This window comes from Rhea pennata, chromosome 2 (assembly GCF_028389875.1).
Source record: "Rhea pennata isolate bPtePen1 chromosome 2, bPtePen1.pri, whole genome shotgun sequence".
Taxonomy (NCBI): domain Eukaryota; kingdom Metazoa; phylum Chordata; class Aves; order Rheiformes; family Rheidae; genus Rhea; species Rhea pennata.
Genome location: NC_084664.1, coordinates 158,147,132 through 158,173,894, shown reverse-complemented (window position 1 = coordinate 158,173,894; position 26,763 = coordinate 158,147,132).

The window sequence follows — 26,763 nt, the reverse complement described above, 5'->3', positions numbered from 1 at the left end:
TCCTGGGGTATCGGGATTCCCTCGCTGGCTGCTATGCTTCTGCTGTCTCTCGTGTTTCTGGAGATGAGTCTTCAATCACACAATCTATTAGTCTCTAGACTCCCCATGTGTGCCTGCTCTGACAGTTAAACATCAGTTTGGTCCTACTTTCAAAAAAGTTCTTGAAAACATCTATTGGTAGACTTTATGGATTACACTGAGAAGTCACCTGATTTCTGGAGTTCTCAGACAGGAACAGACCATAACAAACGTTTTATTACAGAACTCAAAAGCTCAGCTTTTCCTAAGCACTGTGTAAATACATTGAGACGTGCTACAGCCATCAGTAATGTGCAGAATACATGAGGGACTGATACGGCAGGTGACAGGGGCTTGAAATATCAAGCCTGCTTTCCAGGCAGCAATGCCTCATCCAGTCATCTAGCAGATGGCTTGATATCAGGTCTTCCCCGTCACTGCTTTCCGGAAAATCTCTTGATGAAGTTGAACAAACAGCTAACTAGTATTTGAAGGTTTTATCATTTTGCTACTACTGTTAGTCAAATGGCTGTATACTTATATTTCTCTAGTGGAACTTTAACCCTATTAATGCAATATAGGAAAAATATCAGTAAAGCTTGATGAATGGTGCCTGATATAAGCCACATAAAACTTTAATATAATCTGTGAGTTTGAGTCACTTTTTCATTGCATCTGCACAGATTTTCAGATTACTATATGCCAAGGCAAGGGTCAGCATTGGGTCTGCAACGTTATTTATAATTTTATATATCTCTATATATGTGTGTGTGTGTGTGTCAGTTTTCAAGATAATAGTTTCATAGGCAACAACAACATAAACAATGTGAAAAAATAAGTTCGACAGGATACTTTGAAAAAAAGAAAAAAAAAATATCAGTACTGACTGTGGATGCAGAATAGCTTAGCCTCAAGAGGAAAAATAGTTTCAGAAGGGACTTTGACAGGTAAACTTTTTTGCATCATTGAACCAAAGTCATGAACACTCAAAGTTGAATTCTATTTGAAAGTGCATAAGAGCTGTGTAGCATATGTGATACTCACAAAACTTAGTATTTAATAATATTTAATTTATATTCAGTGTCACGAAAATGGTTGACATCACTCTGACACTGAATCCTCATTCATACATATGTAAAGGAGAAAATAAGTTTTTTTTTTCCCTCATTATTAATTTTATGACTTACATACTACTCTATGTAATTTAAAAATATCAATAAGATATCTTATTTGTTTGTTTTTCTCATGAGTTTCATGTATACATGTTAACTCTTTAAATAATGTTTGGCTTAAAAATGAGAATGTGAGAATTTTGGCTAATGACATTTATTCTCAATAAATCATATCAGCGGTGACTGAATTATTCCAAAACTAAAACTGAACAGAGTCCAATCTGAGATGCTTTAAGCTACTACCAACATTACTGCAGTGAACAAAAACAATATGGTGAGTGATGCAAAGGGTGACAGGTCGTAGATATAAATGCCTGAATGCAGTTCATCCAAACCATATGCATGAGAGAAAAAGGTATTTATTCACGATATATGATGTAAAAATCCCTGACCCTGGGAATGAGAAGTTGAGGAATGAGAATTAGATAGTGATGATTAGTGTTGTGCAAACTGCACAGCAACAGCAGTGGAAATTGCTTTTCTTGTGAATGCCTATGTGCCAACTTTTTGGCAAATCGTCTCTCTGTTTTGTTTTTAACCTGTGAAGCTTTGCACCCTTCTTTGTCAGGGTGTGTGTGTGGGGGGGAAGGTTTTATTATCACTTGCTACCCCAGTTCTCAAAAGTAATGTTTTTAATATTAGTAAAATTGAACTGATTAATTGTAGAGAAAAAGGACTGAGCTGGAGTTAAACATGATGCATTATATTTAATTCCACTTCCTCCACTTTACTGTTAGAATAACTTAAACAGAACTGAGCTCTACAAGTAGGGAAAGTTGATTTTCATTTTCAAAGACACAAATTTTCACTAAAGGGGAAAAAGAACCTTTAAAAATTGTTCTTAAGCCTTTTTTTCCCTAATAAAGCAAATAAATTAGCTTCTCTGCTTCCAGAAACATCAGAAATAAAAGGAAGATGAAAATAAAAGCAATTTTTTTTTTTTTTTTTTTTAATAACAGGAAATATTTCTCAATATTTTTATTAGGAAGAAATCAATATATGGAGTTTCTTGGAATTTTTTTTTTGCCCTCATGGTTGCTGGTCAAAAAGCATATTTTGTCCCTGCTAGAGAGGGTTCATTTGTCCTGATCCTTAGATGGCATAAGTGAATGGAAGCCAGCACAAATGCTTTCAGATCTCTGAACTTTCGCACATTTGATTAGTGTTGATTCACACCATCAGTGAAGACCTCCTGATGTGTAAGTACCACTTCTATAAAATAGGACTCAAGTACCTGAATTCTGTAGAAAAAACACCCTTCCTCTGTGTATGCATAGTTGTTCCTACAGGAGGAGAAAAGCAGAGAGAGATTCAAGATATGCAAGTCGGAAAGGACCACCTGGTGCGATGAAAAGATGAGACAACTTTCAAGTATTTTCTACAGATCTCCTGAGTGATCTTTTTGCATGATATGTGAATGTGTGTTAGAAATATTGCTTCTGTTAAAAGCAAATATTTGTGTCTGCCTTAAATTGTTATTCATTGAGAAATCATATACTCCCCTCATTGCCTGTGTTATGTTTTCACAGGTGAAAACAGCAATGGGAAATGACTATTGATTTGTTGCTCAATTTCTTCTTTCATTTCTACTTCATCACATTTATATACTACATAACCTGCATGTGTATTCCTTCTTGGGCCATTACAGAACTTCTATATCAGTTCTCTTTCTCAACCCCAGAGTGAAATGCATCAGAATATTAAGTAAACAACTCACAGTTTCGAGAAGATTCACTTTCCAAGGGATATCTGTAAGGAATATCAGTATGAAATATAATGATCAGGTGCTTGGATCATCTAAATCACTGTAGAGCTATTTAACATTGCAGCTGTATTAATTTAGAGTAGCTGGGTATCTTGCCTGTAGAGTATCAAAAATGTTTATTTTCACCAACCTTGAAGCTAATCCTAAAACTGTAAGTAAAACCACCTGCAGTGGAAACTACATCGTTTTGAATCGCCTAAGTCAAAGATTCCCATCTGCTAGACTAGCTTATTTCAATAGGATTGCACTAAAGTAAATTAGCTGAAAAAATTGAGTGAAGTTAGTGTGTAAAATCTACAAAAGTTGGTAGAATGCTGTGACAGATCAAGACAATTCCTTTTTAGCTGACCAAATCACTCTTCAAAGAGGAGCTGTCAGTGGCACAACTTTTCATACCTTTGGAGAAAGAGTTACGCCTAAGGAAAAAGAGGTGGAAGCAGTAACATTAAGAGATCATGGATGCGAGGTGAACCAGAGCTGATAAAGGACTTCAGTTCTGCCGTGACTAGCTCATAACGCTACATCCCTCAGAACCCTGCGTGAAGCACTTATTTTTTTGCTACAATTATGTAGGCATAACGAGCACTGAAGACTGGAGTCTCTCTGCACCTCCTGCAGGCTTAGACATCTAACTCCGAGGTGCAATATTGTCCACCTGAAAACAAGTGATGGGAATGTTCAGTGTTGACACCTGCAACCAATACATTTAATAGGACTCGCTTCTTGCCAGAGGAAGATGTTTGCAAGAGCACTGACTGTCAGGTATTTCTCCTGTCCATAGAGAGGCTGATGCAACTGCATGATGCAAAGAGTAGGTTCTTCTCAATGTGTATTAGTAGTAGATGAGAAATAATTATTTCCTTTGTAGGAGGTGGATAGGAGGACTCCTAACTTCAGAGATCCTGAACGGACTGACTCGAGAAGTATGCAGGAAACCATCCTGAAATGGGAAGATCTGGGCATGTACAGAAGCACAGCGAGAGATGTAGTGTTCAGCACTCCTGTAACACGTGTTACGGGAGTTATGTTACACATGACCTAGGGTGCAGAGTAGCCTCTGCTTCCCACATCCAGGGAGAATGAGAGGTAAGATTTGCTGCAGAGTCTAGGGATCTGATTTTCAGAGGTTCTGATCTTCTGCCCAGGATCTGAGAGCCCTCAGTGCATCAGATGAATTTTATTTAAAGTTATTTTCTCATACCAAAACCACAAAATTTGTGACAGGGTAGGATCTTATGATCCTTAAGATGCTGTGAGTAAGTACTAAACCCCACCTGCCCTTACTGAAGCCTGTAGGACCTTTATTGCTCATATGAAGGAAGAATTCACTTGTAAGTAAGTAAAGAAGCAGGTAAGGAAAAAAAATTAATTGAAATACATAAGAAGCTTCTGAAAATGATGATCCTTGATATTTTTCAGCGTGCTTGTTTTTGAGCACTAGATTTCTGTTTCTTTTTAAGAAGGTGTAGAAAAACAAGGCAATTATTTTACTGGGCCAAACTCATTTGGGGATTATATTTGTCTCTTCCACAGCTGCAAGCAACTGCATCAATTATCTGAAGTATTTTAATGGATTAGTCAAAATAGAGCACAGTTGGTAATAACAGTAAAACCCAAAGCCTTTTGCCCAGCTAGTGTCTAGACAGATACATTAAGTCACTGAAAAACAAGTGAGACGTGTAAAAGCACAAACTTAAATATTTAGTATCCTCAAACAATGTGCTTATTGCTTATTAATTATACCAAAGTGGTATTACTGATTAGTTTAATGGGAAACATGAATGTAATTATAATAAATAGAAACTTAGAGTAAATTACTCTGCTACCTAGTTTTCCCTACTTAAAAAATAAAAAGAAAGAGATTGATTCTAGCTGAATATTGTATGGTAATCTACTGATTAATAAGAGGAACATTTCTAATTTGTCTCCTGTCTGTGTATGTATATGTAGATTTTTGTTCATTACAATCAGCAATGTTTCTGGTCCATGCACGATACAAACTTCTCACAAATTTTAAATCAAGAGGTTTGCTTTTTAATTCAAGGAAAAGTGATATTGGTTTCCAGTAGTAGGGATTTTCTGATTCTATATAAATAGCAACTAAATTAATTGTCACTACAGGGGAGACTTGTTGTCTGCTGATGTCCTTGAAGCTCCAGATCTGACTTCTTTTTCTTCTGTCCCTTCTGCCATTTTGTACCCAAGTTTTATCGTTCCAAAATGTATTTTTCACTGGAAAAGGACAGAAAGAAACAAGAAAAGCTAGAGAACAGAAGGTAAATTAAAAACTTTTATCAGAATAAAGAATAAGAAGGCAATTATATGCAAATATTTTCTTTCTCAAAAAATCTTTGTAGAAATAATTGCTTCAAAAATTTTGTTTCAAAACTTCCAACTGCTATGAATAACGATGAGCTATTCTGTCTATTGATGTTAATAAAACAACATTAGCACCCAGAGTTTCGATGCCTTGGTCTATTGGTCTTCCTTAGGAGATCAGCTCTACAAACTTACACCTCCATAAGTCTTGAGAGAACCTGACATTGCTGTTAGAGAGATAAGGAATTGATACACTGACTGCAGGTACAATATAAGGACATAAATATAAAATTAATTTGAGATTAGCTAAAGTAAGCAAGGGATTGAATAGTTAGATGAAACTGGAAAGCAGCAAGAAGTTTACAAATTCAAGTCTAGGAAGTGATTGGAATTTATTTTTTAATTTTCCTTAGCACAGGATCCAATCAAACTGGAGCTATTTTCATATTCATGGTGTGATTTTGGAATAACCAATAGCGTGTTTATGCAAATAATTCTTGATTAATATAATCTTTTCTCCAGTTAAAGTTTAATAAAACCACTAATGAGATTTGCATCTCCTATACTTAGTTTATAAAATTACATGAATTCCAATTAAAACCCATAAATAGGCATCTAAGTCCCCTATATTTAACCAAAGATGAGATTGAGGAGCCTTCAAATGAGAATAAAACCTTGACTGTGAGAAGGAGTTGTTGAATGGGAAACACATGATGTGTCTGAAATCTTAATCCTTTGTAGAGTTTTGACTTCAAGAGAGGTAGCTCTGTCCAAACCATTAGACCTTCTTCAAAGCAGGTACCCGCAAGTATTCCCTTGGAGAAATGAACCAAGCTAACTCCTGAAAATTTAAATGAAATAGGATGCATTGCTGATGTCCATCTTTCATAATAATAGTCAAACCAAGGGGGCCTCAAACATCTCCATAGACATGGCACTTTTATCTATAGCTGCGTATTAAAAAAATAAGTTGTATTTTGTATTGGGGATGGGATGAATCATCAGCCATTCATAACTGCTACTTGATTTAACTCTAATCAGCTCATGGGGATAACTTCCAAATGGTGCTGTGCTTCTGGAAATGGACAGGTGATTTCACTCAGATGCCTTTGATTTGTGCTTGAGGCATATATTAGATTTTGATTTTCAAAGGTTAGAGCACTGCAGGCACACTTACAAGAGTAAGTCCTTCTGGAGAGCCAGATAAGACAATTTATTTTCTGGATCTTAAATGAATCTGAGAAGGATTACCTGCCACAATGCAGACTTCTCCATGTAGAATGAATTATAGGCTTTTGCGGGAAAGGTGTATCAGATAGTCAAGCTCTCTGAGTCCTCCTTTCAAAAACAGGCATGTAACATTCACCCGCAATTCATTTTTAGTCTCTAATCCTTTCCTGAATCTTTTTCTAAACTATTTTATTAACACTATTCTAATAACCGAAAAGCTCTCTGTTCCGATTTCCTCAGCCAGCCCCAATCCAATATAGTCACCTGTAAGTCTATTTATTCCTTCCATCTAACTAGACCTACTGCTCAGTTCCAATTCAGCAAAGCACACGTGCAGCAGTCTGCCTGAGCACGCTGCGTTCACAGCCCTTTCCGAAAGGGCTCTCCAAGCACAGCAGCCCAGGTCTCGGCAAAGACTTATTCAACAAGCGCGGGGTGCCTAAATGACGCGTTATCTGTGTTGCACAGATTAGTACGAGGAAATAAATTTGCAACGTGCTGCATTAAGGGCACATTGCTAGGATGATATCTACTCTAAATGCAATCTATGTGATTTTTTCCATGCTATTCCTTCCTCCCCCCCCTAAAAATAATAATAAAAAAAAGTCTTTATCTGCTGGAGCTGAGGGAAAGAAACAAAATGAAACAGGTGCTAATGGAGGGTTTAACTACTTTTGTACTATACTCACACAAATTGTTGTGTGCCCATTGCATTAAAGTCTAATGAGCTATTGGCAATTATTGCCAAGCAATTAACCAGCAGTGGCTGTTTTTTAATGTGTCAGTTGGTTATCTGCAGCACTTAATTTCAAAGGTTACTTTTGTTGACATGCTGCAGTCGCTCACAGTAGCTGCACTACACATTTTTTTTTTTTTTTTTAAGAGTGATTCTCTGGATAAGAGTTGGGAATCCAGAGCAGCTCACTTAGGTAAATGGCCCACAAAATTTGGACTAAAATTTTTGGAAGCTACAAAGGACTTTATCTAATCTGATGTCCACAGTGCCTATGTGAGTGTCTGAATAGGTTGCTATAGGCTTCTTATAATCAGTGAAGATAAACAAAATCTTAGGAGATGGTCTACCACTGTCTGCTGTAAATGTCTGTTATATTGAGTAAGGTAAATTACCTATCTGAAGGGCTTAATATCTCCATTGAAAATAAAGCAAACTGAATGCATGGTGGCTTAGATCTCCTGAATTGATTCCTGAATAAATGCCTGAAGTTTTCAGATGGTTTAAATCATATCCAGCTAAGTTCAGGTGTAGAGGTTTTGGAAAATAGGCCAATAAGAAAAAAAAAAGTGCATGTAGGGGAAAAAAGAGGGTAAAACGGAAGAAATAAGAGGAGAACAACTAATTCATTTTTTAAATTGTGCATAATATTATTTCACATTAAGGAAAAAAAATGTGATGTGATAAAGAAACAATACACATACATATATTTATTACTCTGTACACTATGTTAACTGCAATATGATACTGCACTCTGGACTCTGCATTCTGAAATTTTGCTTTCATTATTATATAGTTTCTGATTTTGACCAAGAATAGAAGAAAATTGATGTCTGTAGTTCCTAAGCTTGATAGAGGTTACTGGATCTGAAGAAAGGTGTCACAAAGGCAGACTGATAGATAGGTGCTATCTAATGGATGTTGGATAGTTCTTTCTAATGTGAATATAGAAAACAATGTAATAAAAATGAATAATGAAATGTAGGTGGCATAGGTAAGTAAGAAAGGATGAATTTTAAATTGTCTTGGTCTGTCTAGTTATTTTTTTCAACTTTGTTCCAAATGAATTCCCTAAGGTAACAACAGGAGTCTTCATTTGAACGATTCACTTAGTATGTAAATCCTAAATCCAGGTTCAGTGCTGTAATCATTGCAAAATTTTTCTGTATTGACAGATGCTCCTGTAGGGCACTACAAAGTACAAAGATTCAAACAAGGATGGAGAATCCATTTTAGCATTATTTTCTTTGCAACGTGCATCTTGTTATGAGAAATCTCACGTGGTCTACTGTTTCAAATTGCTGTGGAAATTCTGTGGTTACCAACAACATTAAACTAAATTTTGTGTTACATTTTTGTAGGCATTGGTTCTCCTGTAATTCCAGCTTTTCGGTAGGCCTTATTTATTAAACAAAGGCCTTTCAACTTGAAAGGGTTGATCACTGAGCTCATGGAAATGAACATATGCCCAGCCACTCTGTATTCCTTCTTGCAATGTAATTCAGCAGCTCTTCTTTCTCCTAGAAGGAATGATTCTTAAGGTTAAACATGCAGGAAACTGCCTTATTTAAGTGCTTTCATTCTGCAAGTAAGTTGACTTCTATCTTTGTTTAATTTACTGAATCCATTGGAACTAGAGAGCAGTTCTAAAGCAGACAAACAAACATGATGATCAGAGAAAAGTATCATTTTGCTCTTACGGTTATGAAAATCCACATTATTTTATCACTGGCAAAATAATATGACCTAATCTATGCACTCCCAAGTTCAAGAGGGGAAAATAAACAGTGTATTCCTTATCTACAATTAAAAATGGGTCTTTTAGCAAATGTCTATGCTGAAATGCTGTGAATTTCAAGATCAGTGTAATAATATCTGAAAATTTCAGACTTGTATTAAGCCAAGGTTAATATATGTTTTAGATTTGAATTTGTTCCCAAAACACCTGCACAGATCTGTACTATATCATCATGCAAGGATGAACAAACTGAAAGAGAATATAAGAATGTCCTTTGTTTAACACAAAATATCCTTTGGTTATTTTGTCACAGTAGGTTATTTTGGTATTTTTTGCATGTTGTAAAGGGTTAAGTACCCACAGGGAATTTAAAATTGTCATAAATTTTCTTAACTCTTTTGGTTCCACTCTTCTTGAGATGTGTCTTTGAGACAGGAACAAGTTTGAGGTGAAGACAAAAAAAAATGGTTGTGTTAAAGCACAGCAAGATTGATGTTAGATTTATTTACCAAGCTTTTACATTTGATGCCATAGAGTACTACTCTGTCTTGAATGTGATAATATCAGAAAGGCCCTTTCTGTGTCAATTTGTGCAAATGCACACTGTATATGTACATAAGTGTGGCTGGAAAAATAGTTGCAGGAAAACAGCAAGTGGAAGAGAAGAAAAGCACAAGCCAAAAAGCCAGTTAGTGGAATTTTCCCGAAGATCAGCAGATTCTGGAGATCAGCAGTCCTGTTTAATCTGCAAGGACTGACCAGGCCAGCTTGCCAAGCACCTGCCCATCCTGCCCAAGCCCTGGGCATGGTGTAGCATCATGAGTGGGTTGTGGGACTCGTCCCTCACCCAAGGGGATGGCAATTTCTGTCAGCACAATAAACTTCATCAGTTTGGAAGTTTCTTTGTCTACTTTTGGTGTTTTTTATAGATATAATATAACTTAGCAAATAATATCTGTTAAAAAATTGTGCTGCATTTTGGTTTTTTTTTTTTTTATTTTTATTTATTTTTTTGACAAGCTGAGCTGATCATCTGATGGAAAGATCATCCATGTGTTACATTCAATGGTAAACCAGAGCTTTTGACATTGTTCAGCAGAAACATAAGATACAATTTACAACCGAAGAAGCTGCTGTGCACAGTTTGATGTTACATGACCCAGCAATGACACAAATTCATCCCATACTGGAGCCTGGCAGAGTCCGGAAGACGGCAAGAGGAATTCAGTACGACAGAGTGCAGAGATGGCAGCGCTCTGTAAAATTCAATGCCCCAGTGCCTTCACCGACAGGATGCAAGAAACACAGTTCAAAGGCACAAACCGATCTCGGCAACGACTGGGTCTGGACCGCTACAGTCACGCGGTAGCATCACTGGCTCTTGGCTCGAGGCTGTTTGCTGCTCACTGGAACGACTTCAGCATCTATTAGAATGATCTTGCATTTAACTAGCTGAAAAATGCCTCAGCTGTTAAAAGAATGAAACTTCTGAAAGCATGCTATTATGAATCGGGATAGTTCCAGCGCTAGCTGGGCATTTAGAGTTCTCTGGTGTGTGTATTATTGGCATCATTATCCTGATTATCAGTGTCTACTTGGCTCATTTATCTGTGGATATAAATCCATGTGCGAATGCTGAGTACTCACTAATCATACAGAAATATTCCAGCGAATAAAATTTGGCCAATCATTTTTATAAGGTTAAAAGACCATTTTTAAATGACTAGCTCACTTCTCTAAACCATCACTTAAAAAAAAAAAAAAAAAGCCTGAAAATTTCATGTAATTTTAAATACACACAGGTCAGAAGCTTCTCAGACTGTGGCTCACACATTTATCCAAGTTTTCATGCTGTGTCCGTGTATCTGAGGATCGTCTGTGACTTGGAGGGATGATTACTGAGGGCTCACTGCCAGGTTCCCTGTCCTTAGCTGCCTGATCTGTGGCAGCAATGACTCCTTGTTGCTGTAGTGAGTTGCAAATCTCTGCATGTTGCCTTTGGTGCAGGAAGAAAAATAAATGCTGTGTTGGCTTATGCTAGCTTGTGCATCATGGACATTGAGATACTCCTTCACCAGTAGCTTAGCAGCACCAAAGCAGCACCATGTGCAAAGAGGTTTGGATGCATCATGAGGGGACTTATTACTCCTGACTGCGGTCATCATTTGTGAATCAGGTGAATGTTGAATGGAATTTTCTATAAATGCATTACTTCCAAGATCCCAGGTCCAGGATATCTCTTCATTAAAAAAAAAAAAAAAAAAAAAAAAAAAAAGGGGGGGGGGGGGAAGAAAAAGAAACAGAAAACCCCACAAAACCCAACCAACCAAAAACTCCACAAAATAACAGTAACGAGCTTCTTAGTATTAATGTTTACTAACTTTATCCAGAAAAAGAAATAAATAATCACCTAAAACTGATGTCTTGAAAACAGTAGTTGAAGGGTTCTTGAAGGTTAAAGTTTTCATGTTCCGGTGAAAGTGCTCTTAGGTAGTCTAATTTGGAAAAATATTGAGAAATAATAAGAGGTCATCGAACATTTAATGTACGTATCATCCTAGAGCATGATCATTCTTTGTAGATTTGGGTCAAAATTTCAAGAAGTTGAATTTCTGCTGCATTTCTTATTTGGTGTCTCTTTGGGGGTGCTGTTTGGGGGTCACTAAGTCCTTTCACAGCTTCTGTTCTTCCCAGGGTAGAATGAATTCAATCTCATTCAGGTACATCATGGAAAAGATTTGAGAAGAGGAAAGTAAAAGGATTATGTTGTTAATGGATGAGAAAAATATGCAGATTACACAGTAAACATAAACCCCAAAAATAGATAGGAAAAGAAAAACCCAGATGCTCCCACACAGTAGTTCTGGTAAAGGCAGAAATTAAGTGTATGAGAATAAATTGGTGCTTCCTGAATGGAACAGAAGAAAAGTTGAGGAGGAAATTTTATCTGAATGTACGAATCATTTAAGTCCAGTTGATACGGTCTCTGAAGAAATATGTAAGAAGTTGATGTTGACAAAATAGAATTTTCTCTTTCTGTCGATGCTGATACCTGACTTGCCCATCAGAATAACATAAACTGAGAGACCACTGTTTCTAATTCCCTGTCCATGAGCTCTGAGGTGGAAAACCAGGAATTCTAATGGCTCAAGGTCACTTTGGCTTGGTCACCTCCCTCCAAAAAAAAAAAAAAAAAAAAAAAAATAAATAAATAAAATAAATTATTTAAAACTTAGCTGTGGTGGAAAAGGTTTCTTTGTTTTTCCTTTTTGTGCTTTGCTGTTTGCAGTTGTGAGGATAGCAAAAGTCCATACATATTAATGTTGGAATCACCCCCACCAGTACAACACTCAAAAAGAAAACCAGGGCTAGTGGTCAAAACATAAATAATATTCAATATATTTTACAATATTAATAATTATCCTATCAATAGTTAACATTTTTTATCTTTCTGATTTCAAAACATTTTCCTATGTGATTTTGAAATATTTTCCCATGTGAGCAAGACTAATGTTTTGCACGGTAGCTAATCTCCTTGATTGTGAAAATAGTGAAAGAAGAAAGTAGAGAACCTAAATATTCAGGATGTTTCATTCTGGGTAAACTGTGTTTCTTGAAGAACAATGAGAATATTAGAAAATGGAACACCTGACAGCAATGCTACATCTGAAACTGTGTCCTCACAGTCTTGAAGACAGAGAAAGATAGCGAAAGTGACAGAAAGATAGGAAAATTTGCTATCCTTTGCAGTCAGAGAAAGTTTTGTCATTCAACTGACTGGGCCCAAATCCAGAAATTCATCTTCTAAAATTTTACATCTGAATTACAACACCAAAAAAAGACAGCTCTAACTCACTTTCCCTTGTTCCAGACAGTAAATTGGCTGCAGGCTCAGAATGGAAACATCTTTGTCTGTTTAGCGTATTTCCTCTACTATGCTATTATTTTGGAATTCTTTCTGCCCAAGATCTCTGGATATGAAAGCTGTAGACAGTTAAAAAAAAAAAAAAAAAAGGTGTCACAACTATAGACAAATAAAAAGATGTAATCGGAAAACAGAGCGACCACTGGTACACCAATTGCTGACAAGTGTGGTGGAGCAGTGATGACACTAGTGACCCAGATGGGAGAGCTGACAAGCCATTCCAACACAATACCTAGAGGACACACGGTGCAAAAGCATTAGAAGACAGAGCACTGACTATCCCACAGTATGTTTCTTCAAGACCATCTGCACTTTCCTTCAAGCCTCCTCTAATTAACTAATTAAATGTACTAATCATGTGCATATTGTGCTCTCCAAGACAGATGTGTGCCTGACTGCAGTTATACATTTATGTGTGAGAAAACAACCTGAAAATATGTTTCTTTCTGTGAAGCAATTTAGCTGGTACTCAGTTACTATCAAGAGGAGAGAGAAATAGTACATAGTAGTAAGGAGTTCAGCTTAGTAGTAAGGAGTTCAGCTTAGGTTACACGATTCTTTGGTTTGGTCAGGTAAAACAGGGTTGTGATTATCTCATGCCAAGTGGATTCAAAAGCAGACATTTTAGATGTGGGATATTTAAAAGCAGTATTTAACTGTTGCTCAGGTACCTAACTTCCAGATTCAAGGTACTACAAGTCTCCACTAATCTGCTATTTTATGGAGATTTGGGCAGTGTGATGAACACACTGGTGATCTCACTCCTGTTACTGCGTACACAAGGAAAGAAGTGGATTTTCTCCTCAATATCTGTCATTGCTTTGCTTACACTCCCTCTCCTTCTACAGCCTAAAGATTTGGACCTTTCTGATCTCACTCTCAATGCACCTACACCCTTTCCAGATTGAGCCACTGTAAGTCCTCAACCAGTATGATACTAAAAACTTAGTAACTTAATCCCAGTAGGATTCCCAGCCTACACATTTGCCACGTGGATGGCATCCCTGAGCGACCTCTTAGCTGACCCTGCTTTCAGCAGGAGATTGGACTAGAAGCCTCCTGAGATTCCTTCCAACCTGAGTTACCCTATGAGCCCATGAGTTCCTGCACCTGTATTTGGACACTTATTCTAAGTGATTTCATGTGAAGTACATGGAAGAGGACAAAGAAAACACTGTCTCCAGCTTAGTGATCATATACTTGCCTTTAGTATGGAAACTGAAATTCAGATCTTGTAACTATTACATTTGGAAGGAGGCTGTCATCTCATATTTATCATATTCCAAGAAAGTGACATACTGCCTGATTATTTAAGCACCTTCCAATGGTTATTTTTCAATATCTTCTTTTGAAACTCTTTCATTTTGTAAAAAAATGACATAAAAATTCATGTAAGTGTTCATCATCAAAAAGTTTTATCATATGTTTATGAAAGGCAGCCCAGTTTAGAGGTACTTTAACAGGTACATTTAGGATCCTCTTCCCGATATTCTCTTGACCATATTTTTTCTCAAATATTTTTCCATTAGAATCATGACTAAAATCACAAAATACTTAAGTTATTTTAACTTAAAGTATCTGATCTCAAAATTAAATCTTAAAGCCTTCTCCAGCAGTGTTTAGATCCAGAAGTGACTAAAATAACTAATTGTTGCTTATAAAGATTCCCTAAGTGGCTACTGAGGTGATCATGTCTTCACGTTACTAAAAACTAAAGATAGATCCAGTGAAGAATAATAGAAGCATGATAGTTCAACTTCTGCCCATTGCCTCTTATCCTGTCACACGGGACAACTGAAAAGAGTTTGTCCCCGTCCCCTTGACACCCTCCCTTCAGGTACTTGTACACATTGATCAGATCCCTCTCAGGCTTCTCTTCCCCAGGCTGAAGAGGCCCAGCTCTCGCAGCCGTTCCTCATAGGGCAGGTGCTCCAGCCCTCTGATCATCATTGTAGCCCTACGCTGGACTCTCTCCAGTAGCTCTGTGTCTCTCTTGTGCTGGGGAGCCCAGAACTGGACACAGGACTCAAGATGAGGCCTCCCCAGGGCTGAGCAGAGGGGCAGGATCACCTCCCTCGACCTGCTGGCAACAGTCTTCCCAATGCAGCCCAGGACACCATTGGCCTTCTTGGCCACAAGGGCACATTGCTGGCTCATGGTCAACCGGTCATCCACCAGCACTCCCAGATCCTTCTCTGCAGAACTGCTCTCTAGAAGGTCAGCCCCCAGCTTGTACTGGTGCCTAGGGTTATTTCTCCCTAGATGCAGGACTCAGCACTTGCCCTTGTTGATCCTCAGGAGGTTCCTCTCTGCCCAGCTCTCCAGCCTGTCCAGGTCTCTCTGAATGGCAGCACAGCCCTCTGGTGGATCAGCCACTTCTCCCAGCTTGGGATCATCCGCAAACTTGCTGAGGAGGCACTCCATCCCCTCATCCAGGTCGTTGATGAAGAAGTTGAAGAGGATGGGACCCAGCACTGAGCCCTGGGGGATGCTACTAGCCACAGGCCTCCAACTGGACTCCACGCCCCTGATGACGACCCTCTGAGCTCTGCCTTTCAGCCAGTTCTCAATCCACCTCACTGTCCACTCGTCTAACCCACACTTCCTGAGCTTCTCTAGGAGGATGTTGTGGGAGACAGTGTCAAAAGCTTGCTGAAGTCAAGGTACACAATGTCCACTGCTCTCCCCTCATCTCCTCAGCCAATCACTCCATCAGAGAAGGCTATCAGATTGGTTAAGCAGGATTTCCCCTTGGTGAATCCATGCTGGCTACTCCCGATCCCCTGCTTCTGCTCCATATGTCTGGAGATGACATAAGTGCGTCTTCCTCAAACAAAAGCTGCCTATTCTTACCTGGGATTCAGGTACACATCTCTTTTCTGAAAATAGGCACGTACTCCATTCTTCCAGGGAATAAATAGTTTGGTAATGTTGACAGTGCTCAGATTCTGTGTAGACAGTCTTCTTTGTGCTTGCTGTAGAAGTGACATCTACAACAGACTATAATGGTGATCCAAACAAAATTTCTTTTAAGAATATGAACCTCTTCCCAGATGTCACCCGTAGAAGGAGGATGCTTTCTGGCTGTGAAGGGGTGAGAAGAGCTAAACTGCCTGGGAATTGCCTTAACTAAGCACAACAGACATATCCATTGATTAATTAACCATAGCACTTTCAGATTTGCAAGGATGTTGCCGATTCTTGTTCATCTTCGCTCCTACTTCATTGCTGTTATGCTACATGCTAAGTTATCAGTATGGAGGAAATGAATGGTCTGAATTATCCTCAAACAAACATTATGGGAGAATCAAAAGAAGGCAATGGGAAAATCAAAGACAATCCTTTTGTTTGAGGGAAAAGTATGACATTTCTTCCAAGATTTTTGATTAGAACCAGAGACAGTAGAAATGCTGGCTTATCTGATACATAAGAGCAGTGTGCGACTTTGTCTGTGCATCATGATACCAGAGGAATGCATTCAATCCAAAGTGTTTAATTTAGTCTATTTGTCTACTTTCTTCATCTGTTCATTGTGCCTAGCAGTCTGGCTGCCTTATTTGGGACTGTAATAGACATGGAAGACCATCAATGCATAAACAGCAATGAAGGCTGTGGAATGACTTTTAAGACCATTTTTAAACCCATTTCATGTCCAAGAAATCTCTTTTCTAAAAAAATTTCAAGTATGATTGTTATTACTTAGCATAGCACAAAGAGCTTAAAGAAGATATAGATTTTGCTATATCCTCCACTTAACTAACACAGATGGAGACAGAGAAACTGAATCTGAACTTGAATACTTACCAGATTTTTCCATGCAGACTGTTTTTTTTTAAATTTGTACTGTAACACAATGCCTATTCTAAGATCATACCCATTAATTTTTTTTTATTCCTTCCTGCCACCCCTATACCCCCTCAAGAGAAAATGATCTTGACTAGTCCCTATGTTGCCTGAGCTCCTTCTCAGAAGGCTGGTACATAACAGATGTCAGAATCCCTGAAACTGGTCATTTTCTGGGAGTGCTTGACAGCTTGAACCATGACCTTTCACTGCAAAATTGCTGTTGTCACTTCTTGTCATACAGCCATGAATGTCCCCCTCAACACCATTTCAATCTCTCGTTATAACAAGTGGGCGGTATACCTGTAAACAGCTTTTTGTCCTCTAGATTTCCATTAGTTTTACTTTTAAGTATATAAAAAGCTAATACATTTCTTAACCAATTATAGGGTTAGTGCTTTTTAAAAAATACATAAATAAAATTACAGCAAGAGTTTTTCCCCTTAGAATCCTAATTTAAACAAAGTTTTAACAGCTTGAATTCTTTATTCAAAATATTCCAGAGACTTGTGCCAACAGCTTCCTAAACTAAATAAAAACTTTCTTGCTAACAATTAAAATCTCGATTGTCATTTGTTTGAAAATTCTTTGCAATAAAAATATTATTGACAGATCGGTTGAGCTATCCATAACTGGTAGAAAAATATGTATATATGTATATTTAGCTCAAGTATATGCTCAGAACAGGCACAAACTAAAGCACAGGAAAGTGTGTATGAATACAAGAGAGCATTTCTTCACCGTAAGGGCGACTGAGCACTGGAAGAGGTTGCCCAGAGAAGTTGTGGAGTCTCCTTCCTTGGAGATAGTCAAAACTCACCTGGACATAGTCTTGAGCAATCCGTTCTAGGTGATCCTGCTTGAGCAGGGGGGTTGGATCGGATGGTCTCCAGAGGTCCCTTTCAACTTCAGTAATTCTGTGGAAAAAAAATCCAGTTAATTCCATAGGGATTTTATGTCTTTTGATTATCTGGATAAAAGAACTGGAAAAACAAAACAAAACAAAACAATCCCTCCATATGATATACTGAAGTGATACTCTCAGAGATCCCTAACGTTGGCCAAACTGGACAGTATGGGAGAGCAAGTGTATCTGTCTTTCTGATGATCAATTTCATTATAATAGAAGAAAATATTCCACAGATATCAATTTAAAGAAGCTATTTTCAGCTTTATGAACACCTTGTAACACATAATAAGTGTCTGCTTAAGTTAACAAGCAAACAATATTTTGTGCTTGTTGAGACATTTGGATTGTGCAGTCTAATCTCATTTACACTGATATACTTGAAAAAATACTCACAGAATACTCATCTGAGTGAATTTAATCAGATGTGTGATATTCCAGCTGTTATATTCCAGCTACCTACCAAAGACACATGAAAAGTAGAGTTCAAAGACTTTGATAAAGATATCCCTAAAAGATAAAGTGTTCCTTGAAATCAGAATTTTCCAGAACATTTTTAATGCAAGCAGAAAAACCTCAATTTGCCCAAATATCTGGAATTCCTTGGGCGGGGGGAGGGGGGGTGTGAGATCTTCTCAAGGGAAAAAAATGTCTTCTGTTTTCATTTAAAAATTTGTACATCACTATAAAACATAGATTATTTCATTCAGCAGGTTTGCTACTGATGGGATTTAGGCAGTTTTGGACACATTCTGCAACAGACATTTAATCCATGGGGATTTTCTTGAGAGATGAATCTTTTCATGGAATCAGCTCTCTAAATTCTAATGTGATGAGCAGACTTAAGAAAGGGTAGTTCTGTAATTGGTACATTGCGTACTCATCTTTTTGCTCAGAGCATCAAAGATGTCCAAGTATTTCACTAAATTGTGAAGGAACGATTTGAAAATGAATTTAAAGGTGTTCAGAATGTACTTACTAACAATACTTTCCAATGTAATGATTTCATAGTCATTAGAAAGATAACAGAGTATTTTAATAACTATTTTGTTACAATGTTTTATGTGATTTATGACACCGTATATGCAACATATGATTGTTTGTGTTACATACCTCATGAAATTTGTGATATACTCTGGTCTGAAATACTATTTAATCCTTTTTGAACACAGATTTTACATTAGTTCATTTTTGTATTTTTTTTTCATTCAAGATATTTCAAAAATGATTTTTTTCCCCCCACTTCTGTTTAGAAATGGAAATGTATTTGGCATATCAGAAAATCTCCCAAAGTGGGGTAGAAGGCTAAGGTGATGAGTCAATGTGGTCATGTCCTCAAGAGAAGAGGCTGTGCTGGAAAAGGTGTTCACGGGAGAGAGGAAAGAGAATGCTTTAACACATTAATAGCAATGTTTCTGAGGCAGCCAGGAGAGATGGATGGGGGTCTTTGCCATTCTGATAGATGAGAACCCCCTATTTATTATTTGTGGTCTGGTCTATGCAATGACCCAGGATGTATAGACTAAGCTGATCTACAAGAACTGATAAGTTCACAGGAAGAACTAAAGACTGAAGTATAAGGATGCCCAAATGGCTCGAGGGGCTACACAGTTATGGCAGGGCTGGAATCGAGTCTGGACTAAAACGCATGCCGTTGTCTCTGGAAATCTAAAGCAGAATAAGGTCTTGTCCCTGGCCCTGAAAGCCAATGAATAGTATAGCTCTAACCCAATGTAAACCCTATTTCACCCAAAACAGCTTCATCCTGCCCCTGGGAGCAGTTGCTCCCTAAGCTATCCCCTAAGCTGTGCCCAAGCATTGCCTGGGAGAAAGCAAAGGTGTGATCTGGATGACTGAGGCACCAAATCTGTGCTTCTGTTGGGTTACAAAGCTCTTTCTTCTCCCCTCATTTTGGTGGATATCTGAGCTACCCATTTCCACAAGTAATGTTGAGCTGACGTGATAGCACCTAACTAGTGGCTGAGAAGCGAGTTCCTCATCCATATGGAGCTTGACCATCTTCAGTGCAGGTCATATCGACAAATGCTGCTTGTAAACTCTTTGGTACTTTGTAATAGTAAATAATAATAATAATAACAGAAAAGAAAGGGGAGGAGCAGAAATGTCTAGCTATTTGCCATGATTAGACAGCAATGTGGAAAGTCCTCTAAAACAATCACTTATATAGTATAATGCCAAGAATATTCACACCTATTTACCACCCTAGATTTGCTCAAAATAATTCCCTATCATTCAGGAGCTGCTCTTTCCTATAGTTTAGTTTTGCCTCTGTTCTATCTTCATTTTTTTTTTCCTTCCTGTTTTCCCTGTGTCTCAGAATAATGCTGTCTTTTGAAGTCCTCTTTAGTTTCTACTTTCAAAGCCTTGGCTACACGGGTCACAAACCCCAGCACATAAACCTCTGCTATCTGAGCAAGGACAAAATTAAGCAACATAAATTTCATGTGATTAGAATTAGTGTCCTTTGCTTCAGACCAGATCTCTTGAGAGCAATCAAAACTGTTAAAAGAATTGCTGTGAAATTAATACTATGGAGCCAGGATTTCTATTTTTTTTTTAATCGCAAAGTTCTTCATTCGAAAATCCCTATTGCCTTCTATCAACCTTTGTAACCTTCTCCTGAATTTAGAGCATCTGTAAAGAACCAGCTATGAACTCCATTTCTTTAATTCACTAATACCCAAGGGTTTGACTGGGTTAGTTCTACGCATGTTCAAGTTATTTCCTGTACACATGGTAATCAGCAAGAGAACTCTTGGAGTGCAAATTGCATGCAATGTGACCCCAGAAGTGCTCAATCCCAAATTGCTTCCCTGAGTCAGCAACAAGGCGTTCAAAGCATTCCTCAGCCCCTTCAAATATCAATCTACTGGTTCACATAGACCAAGTAACATGCAGCGATCTGAGCAAGCAGACCTTTTGGTGATGACAGAGACGCTGCCATGGACCTGCCTCATCATTGTGGTCGCTGCCTTCTTTCAGCCTCTGCTTTTTCTCCTGTTGTTTTCTCCGATAAGGTCATATTTGGTCTTTAAACATTAGTAAGTTATTTATATGCTGGTGCAGGTATGTGCAGCTCTGTTTTGGGTTTTGATGAGACCACATATATCATATTAACTTTCGGAGGATTTTGATTATTAACCCTGTGCGGGGCAGCCACGAGGGAATAATCCTGGCCTCAATGAGAGACAATAATGGGGAAAAAAAAGAAAAGTGATGGGAACTTAACCACTGAGTTTCATTGAGCACAAGATTTTTCTCATCACACATCAGATAATTTCAGGATTGTATAAAATATTAAATAGTAATTTTTGTGGATCCTTGACGTATAGGATAGGTCTGGTGACTCTATCTTATCAAAAACCCTGACATAAATACCTGCAGATCAGCAAGTGGGGTGTTGAAGTGAAATGGGGCTAGAAGCAACAGTTTCAAAGAAACTACAGAAAGATTGGTCGTACAAGGATACATAGGGTGTACAGATGATAAAAATATCAAAGAAGTTAAGACTTTAAATCTTACATTCCTTATTTCATTCTTACCTCAAGGAGTTGTCCTCCATTTTAATGCAACAGGTTTTGTTGTGCTTTCACTAGAGCAGCTTTTCCTGGCACTTGGGAGTTAACTGTCCTCCATCTTCAATTCTGCTAGGAATGAGACTCTTCTTGGTATTCCTTCATTTATTTTGGCCATAAATAAATAAATATATACAAGTAGACCCAGCCCTGTTTATTGCATCACGTGAGAAAAAAAAATCAATGAAATGGAAATTCGTTTCTTGAAAATCCCTATGTCGTTCACATCCATAAACTCAATAGTAAGAAGTTTTGTCTTACTTTTTCCTCATAAAGACATATTTGCAAGTCCTTCCAGCCAGAAGCCAGAGGAAGCCATTTAACCTCTCTAGGGACAATCTGAATAAGCTCCATGTTCCCTCAGCAATAGCTTCCTTCCATCCCTGGAAACGGTACAACATAACAGGATTTGACTACTGCTTCCAATTAGTCTACAGGGAAATGTTTGTCATCTCTCATGAAATGTGAGAGTATTTATAGATTAGATACCTTCTTCATGGTAGCTGCCAGCACCTTTTGACAAAAAAAAAAAAAAAAAAAAAAAAAAAAACATTGATAGTATTTTGACATTCTGACATCTAGACAGACAGGGAGGCAGATGCAATGTCCAAACAAAATTTAGAGATGATGTGACATCTGAGGATAAGGGCATCAACAAATAATTGTGAGTTGATTTATATTCACTGAAAATATGACTGTGCCAAAGATCTGCTTACTTGAAGGGAAGATCTTCTTTCTTCTTCTCTCTCTCTCTTTTTTTTTTTTTTTTTTTTTTTTTTTTTTTTTTTTTTTGCCTTCTCCTCCCATGTCCTGGTTTCAAAGCACTGCAACTAGCTAAACCAAAAGGAGAGTCTATTATCCTACAATTCTTTAAGTAACAGGACCAGAATGTTCAGTAGATACTTTAGTATTTCACAAGTTATGAAATGAAACTATAAATTATCATGTACTTAGATCTATGAATATTGACTAATTCCTATCAATTCATCTCTAAGAAGGTTAGTGGTCTATCAATTATAGAAAGATCATTATCTCTAGTAATAGTCTTGTGGCTCCAGGAAAAGAAAATTCTGAGTCCCACCACCTATAATGTTAGAAAGATTGTGCTGTAATGATGCACTCTTAGACTATGATAATTAATATTAGAAACTTTATCCAAGTTGACAAAAACTTTATTAGTAGCTTTAAGGATCAAATTATGGGATAAGTGATCCTCTGTACTCATAGTATTTGGCCATAAGAAATGGTCTAACACACATTTTTGTTTTCAGTTTCTCCATTTGAACTCTCTGTTCAGCTTAGTTATAGTTATACATGTAATTTTTGTTCCAGCTTCTTCCTCATCAACAGCAGACATAATAAATGAATATGCATTTAATTCCTCTATAGCTGGTTTTACATGCCGCTTGTTGACTTGCTCTTTTGCATTGTGTTTGCTTCGTGAATACTTTGCTAAATCTACATTTAAGAGCTAATTCCTAAATTAGTGTGACAGCTCTGGCCCAAAACTCCTTCAGCAAGAGCTGAAGTCTTGCATGGCAACTGGTAGAAGGTCAGATATTATGAAGTCCAGACCTCCAAATTCCTGGACAGCAGTCCCCAACACCAGACAGGTTCATCTCCAAACTCAGCTTTCACAGTCATCTATGAATTTACTCCTCCTCTAAACCATGTAACAAAAAGCTGATGGAGCTTGAGAAACACAGCAACAGAGTTATAATCTGAGAGGATGTTGATGCTTTTTGAACATATTGAACAGGAAAGATAAATCAGCTGAAAGCAGTATGATACTATTAGCAGTGACAGTCATTTCCAGTGAGCATAATCACATTTGCCTGTAATGGTAACCTGCAAGTCGTATTTAGATCACAGAGAATGAAAAAGAACAGACCAAAAAGTGGTCATTAATTATGACTTAGTTCTTTATTTTATTGCTAAAATAATTGTCATTAAAAATATTAAGAGGTAAATTCTAATCGCTAGCTTTTGATATTATTACCTTTCTTTTTCTCTTTCCCCCTCACCCATATTTTAACTCCCTTTTACTTTATTTCCAAGGGAAGTCAGAATCATTTTCTGATTTCTCAGCACAAAAACAAGCAAACAGACAAACAGTAAAAAAGTCAGCTTCTAGAAAAAGGTCAATATTTTCCTTCGGAAATCTTTTCAGAAATGTTTTGCTGTATGAATTAATTTGCAAAATAGCGCATTGTCATTCAATTAGAGAACAAGTAATGAGTTGTACAAAAAAAAAGTCATCTTCAGCTTAGCATGAAATCTTCATTTTTTTTCCTAAAATCTTTCACCCTCCCACTCAAACAAGTAGATCATCTCTAAAATCATCATTGTATGAACTAAAGACGGATGTGTTTTCCTTTTTTTAGGTGGGAAGTATTTGAAAGCTGATACAACTAATCCTTGTTGTCCCACATTTATGGTCATTTCAGATGTTTTGCTATGCTTAATATGTATAGATTTGCAGCCTCTATTCTTTATAATATGGATCTCATCATGGGTAAGATGATGTCATCAACTATACCATATCTAGAAGACTGTCACGAAGATACATGATTTTAAAAGGGGGATTGGTTGGGAAGAGAGGGTCATAATAGCCAATGACATCTTAATATTAATTAACTTATATATTTCCTTCTATAGATACAATTTACCATTTTTTTTTAATATGGGATATTTTTTCCTCTGCTATTTGTAGCATGTTTTTCCTTTGCAAATAGGCTTAGACAGACTTTACTTAAGGAAATTTGACAGCCTCAGATAAGCCAGAGGCAGGCATCACTATTAGAAAGAGCATCATTTTTGAAATTTGAATATATTAGACATGCCAGAGTAGGCAAAAAAAAGCAAGCATGCAAAGCTGGAGTGGGGAGGGAGGGTTGGGACATGCTGATGGAGGCGGCCTGAGAAACACTGAGGGAAGGGAAGAACAAGACCTTTTCAAACCTATGCCCTAGCTTATCTTTTCTCCCGTTAATCGTTAACACTCTAGCACGATTCCCATGATCAAGGCTGTTGCCTTGTCTTCAAATCTCCCTTATTATTGTATATAATAAATAATAATAAAAAGGTATTTTTTTATTGTTATTACTCATTCCTTCTTCAGCTCAGTTTCTTTCCAGCATGTTTTGTGAGTCGCAGATCCAAGAGCAACAGCAACTGGACAAGCAGAGCGAGGGCTGGGGAGTGGAAGGAGGGAGCTACTACAATCATTTGTTCCTCTTCGGCATGTTCAACAGTCATGATGTTAATTATATGCTGGATGAGTGCATACAAAGGGCAAGGACTTGACAGAGACCACAGCTGCACCTGTCCACCTTGTTGCCTTCTGGGTCAGAAGGCTCACCTCAGAAGCGAGGAGAAGCCGTGGTGGCCCATCTTCTCGTTGAAGAGGGCCCCTTCAGCCACGTTATTTGCATCCTTGCTTCTTGCACCACTGGCTTTCAGCACATCCCATTAGCTCAGCCCCAGTTTCAGATGTTGCTCTTTTCCACAGCTGGCACTTAAGCAAAGCAAAAATTCAGTGCTATAAATAATTACATAAACTTATTCAAGCTCTGCCTTTTTTTCCCCTTTCATCCCACTCCCTAAAAGCCAGTTGGCTAATGTATATATAAATAAATTAAGATTAAAAAAGCAATAATCATATGCAATAAATAAATTATCCAAGCCAGCTGAATGATTTGAACTGACTAAGTGGGATCCACATTCTTGATGGAATATTTATAAAAAGAAGGCAATAGGAATAAAATAAATGCCATGCAGTACTTAACCTTGTATCAGTTTTCGATTATCATTATGCCAGAGAATGATTAACTATGAGAAACATGATAGCTTTTTTTAAATAGATGCATTTCTGATCTCTCCCAAACACAGCTCTTCGTTATGCAAATAAGCACTGTGGGTCTTTGTTGTTGTTTTTTGATTGTTTATATTCTAGATAAATTAAAGATTGTTTTGGCAGGAGTAACACGTCTTCTAGCAGTCATATGCTCTTGATTAATCACATATAATGGGCAAACAGTGTGTGGGGTAAAGTAATTTCATACCACTCACTACCCATTATATAAGATCACTCTGACACATTGCCTTATCTATCCCATCAGAGACCCTAGGGTGTGGGAGAGAAAGTTCATTCTGGTATGTGTCACAAGAACTGGTGGAAATCACTGGCAGGAAGCAAGAGTAGGAAGATACAAACGAAATGCCAGCAGAAAAGCTTGCATTTTCTCTTCGTTATGAACAATGGGAATTGATAAAGCTATATCAGTTACACTTCAGGTTTTGAATTAATTATTAGTATATATATATATATATTTTTTTTGTGGTAGTGAGAAGGATTTCCCTCTTATACCAACCAGGTGCAGAATTCAAGTTTATCAGTTTCTCTGCTGGAGGGATGCTTAGTCTAAAATCCTGAGGCCCTATGCAGCCTCCACCACACTGATGTCCAGGCACAGCTTCACAGACTGTGGCCCCTCAGAGCTGCCTAGTGTCCTCTTTCTTTCAGTGTCATGTGCAGCAACACAAATAAATGTCGGCTTCAGACTGGTTCAGTCATCTAACAAGGAATTATAACTCTTCCAATCTTAGTCATGATCAAACACATTTCATGCACAGCCTTCCTCTCTGCTGGGCACGTGAAATATTATAGAGTCAAGGGAGGCAGATTCCTTCCATTTCACCCCAGATTGGTTGTGGTTTAGATTTATCCTCCAGTAGGTCTCATTTCATGAAGCTTGTTCAGGGCCCACCCATTTCACAAAGGGAGGGATATGACTTGGAGAAAGAGAGGTTGGTAAGCTGACGTAGTACCGAGACAGAGGAGTGGTAGCAGGAGGATGCAAACGAAGAAAGAAAAATCATCAGGAACATGTGGTTGGGTTGTTACTCAGGACAGACACCAGAATAATGCATATGTCCTCATTTCCATCCATTTCTGTACAGAGTTATCAGTAAATTTATGTTTTCACTATAAGGCAACTCTTAAGTAAAATATGAAAGCAATGCAGTGACATGTGTACTTTGCTTTGGCAACATGCCATGGGAGAACCAACATAGCAGGCACTATATGTTTTGTTGCTCCTGAAGGAGATGGGTAGGAGACACCTCACTCAACTTCCCGTCACCGATTAAGAAGGCATAGGAGTTGCTCTGGTGTAGCCTTTTAATCACTCCTATTTGATACTAGGAGCTTGATACTAAGACATCTGGGACAGAACAGCCTACATCTAGGGCTCCCTTGCCATGTTCAGTGATGAAGCTCATGCCACCTTCTAGCCCTAAATGACAAGCTAATCAATCTGAATGAACTGTATTTGCGCACAAATTTATATGTGCTTAAATTGTAGTTAAAGAAGGAAATCTTCAAGGCAGGAATATTTTTTCCTAGAAAATTTATTGATTTCATGAGCTTAACCCATGAAATACATTTACTGACCTCACAGGTGTGTCCCAAAAGTTTAAACATGCGAACATGTGTTCCTCATCTTCAATAGCGTA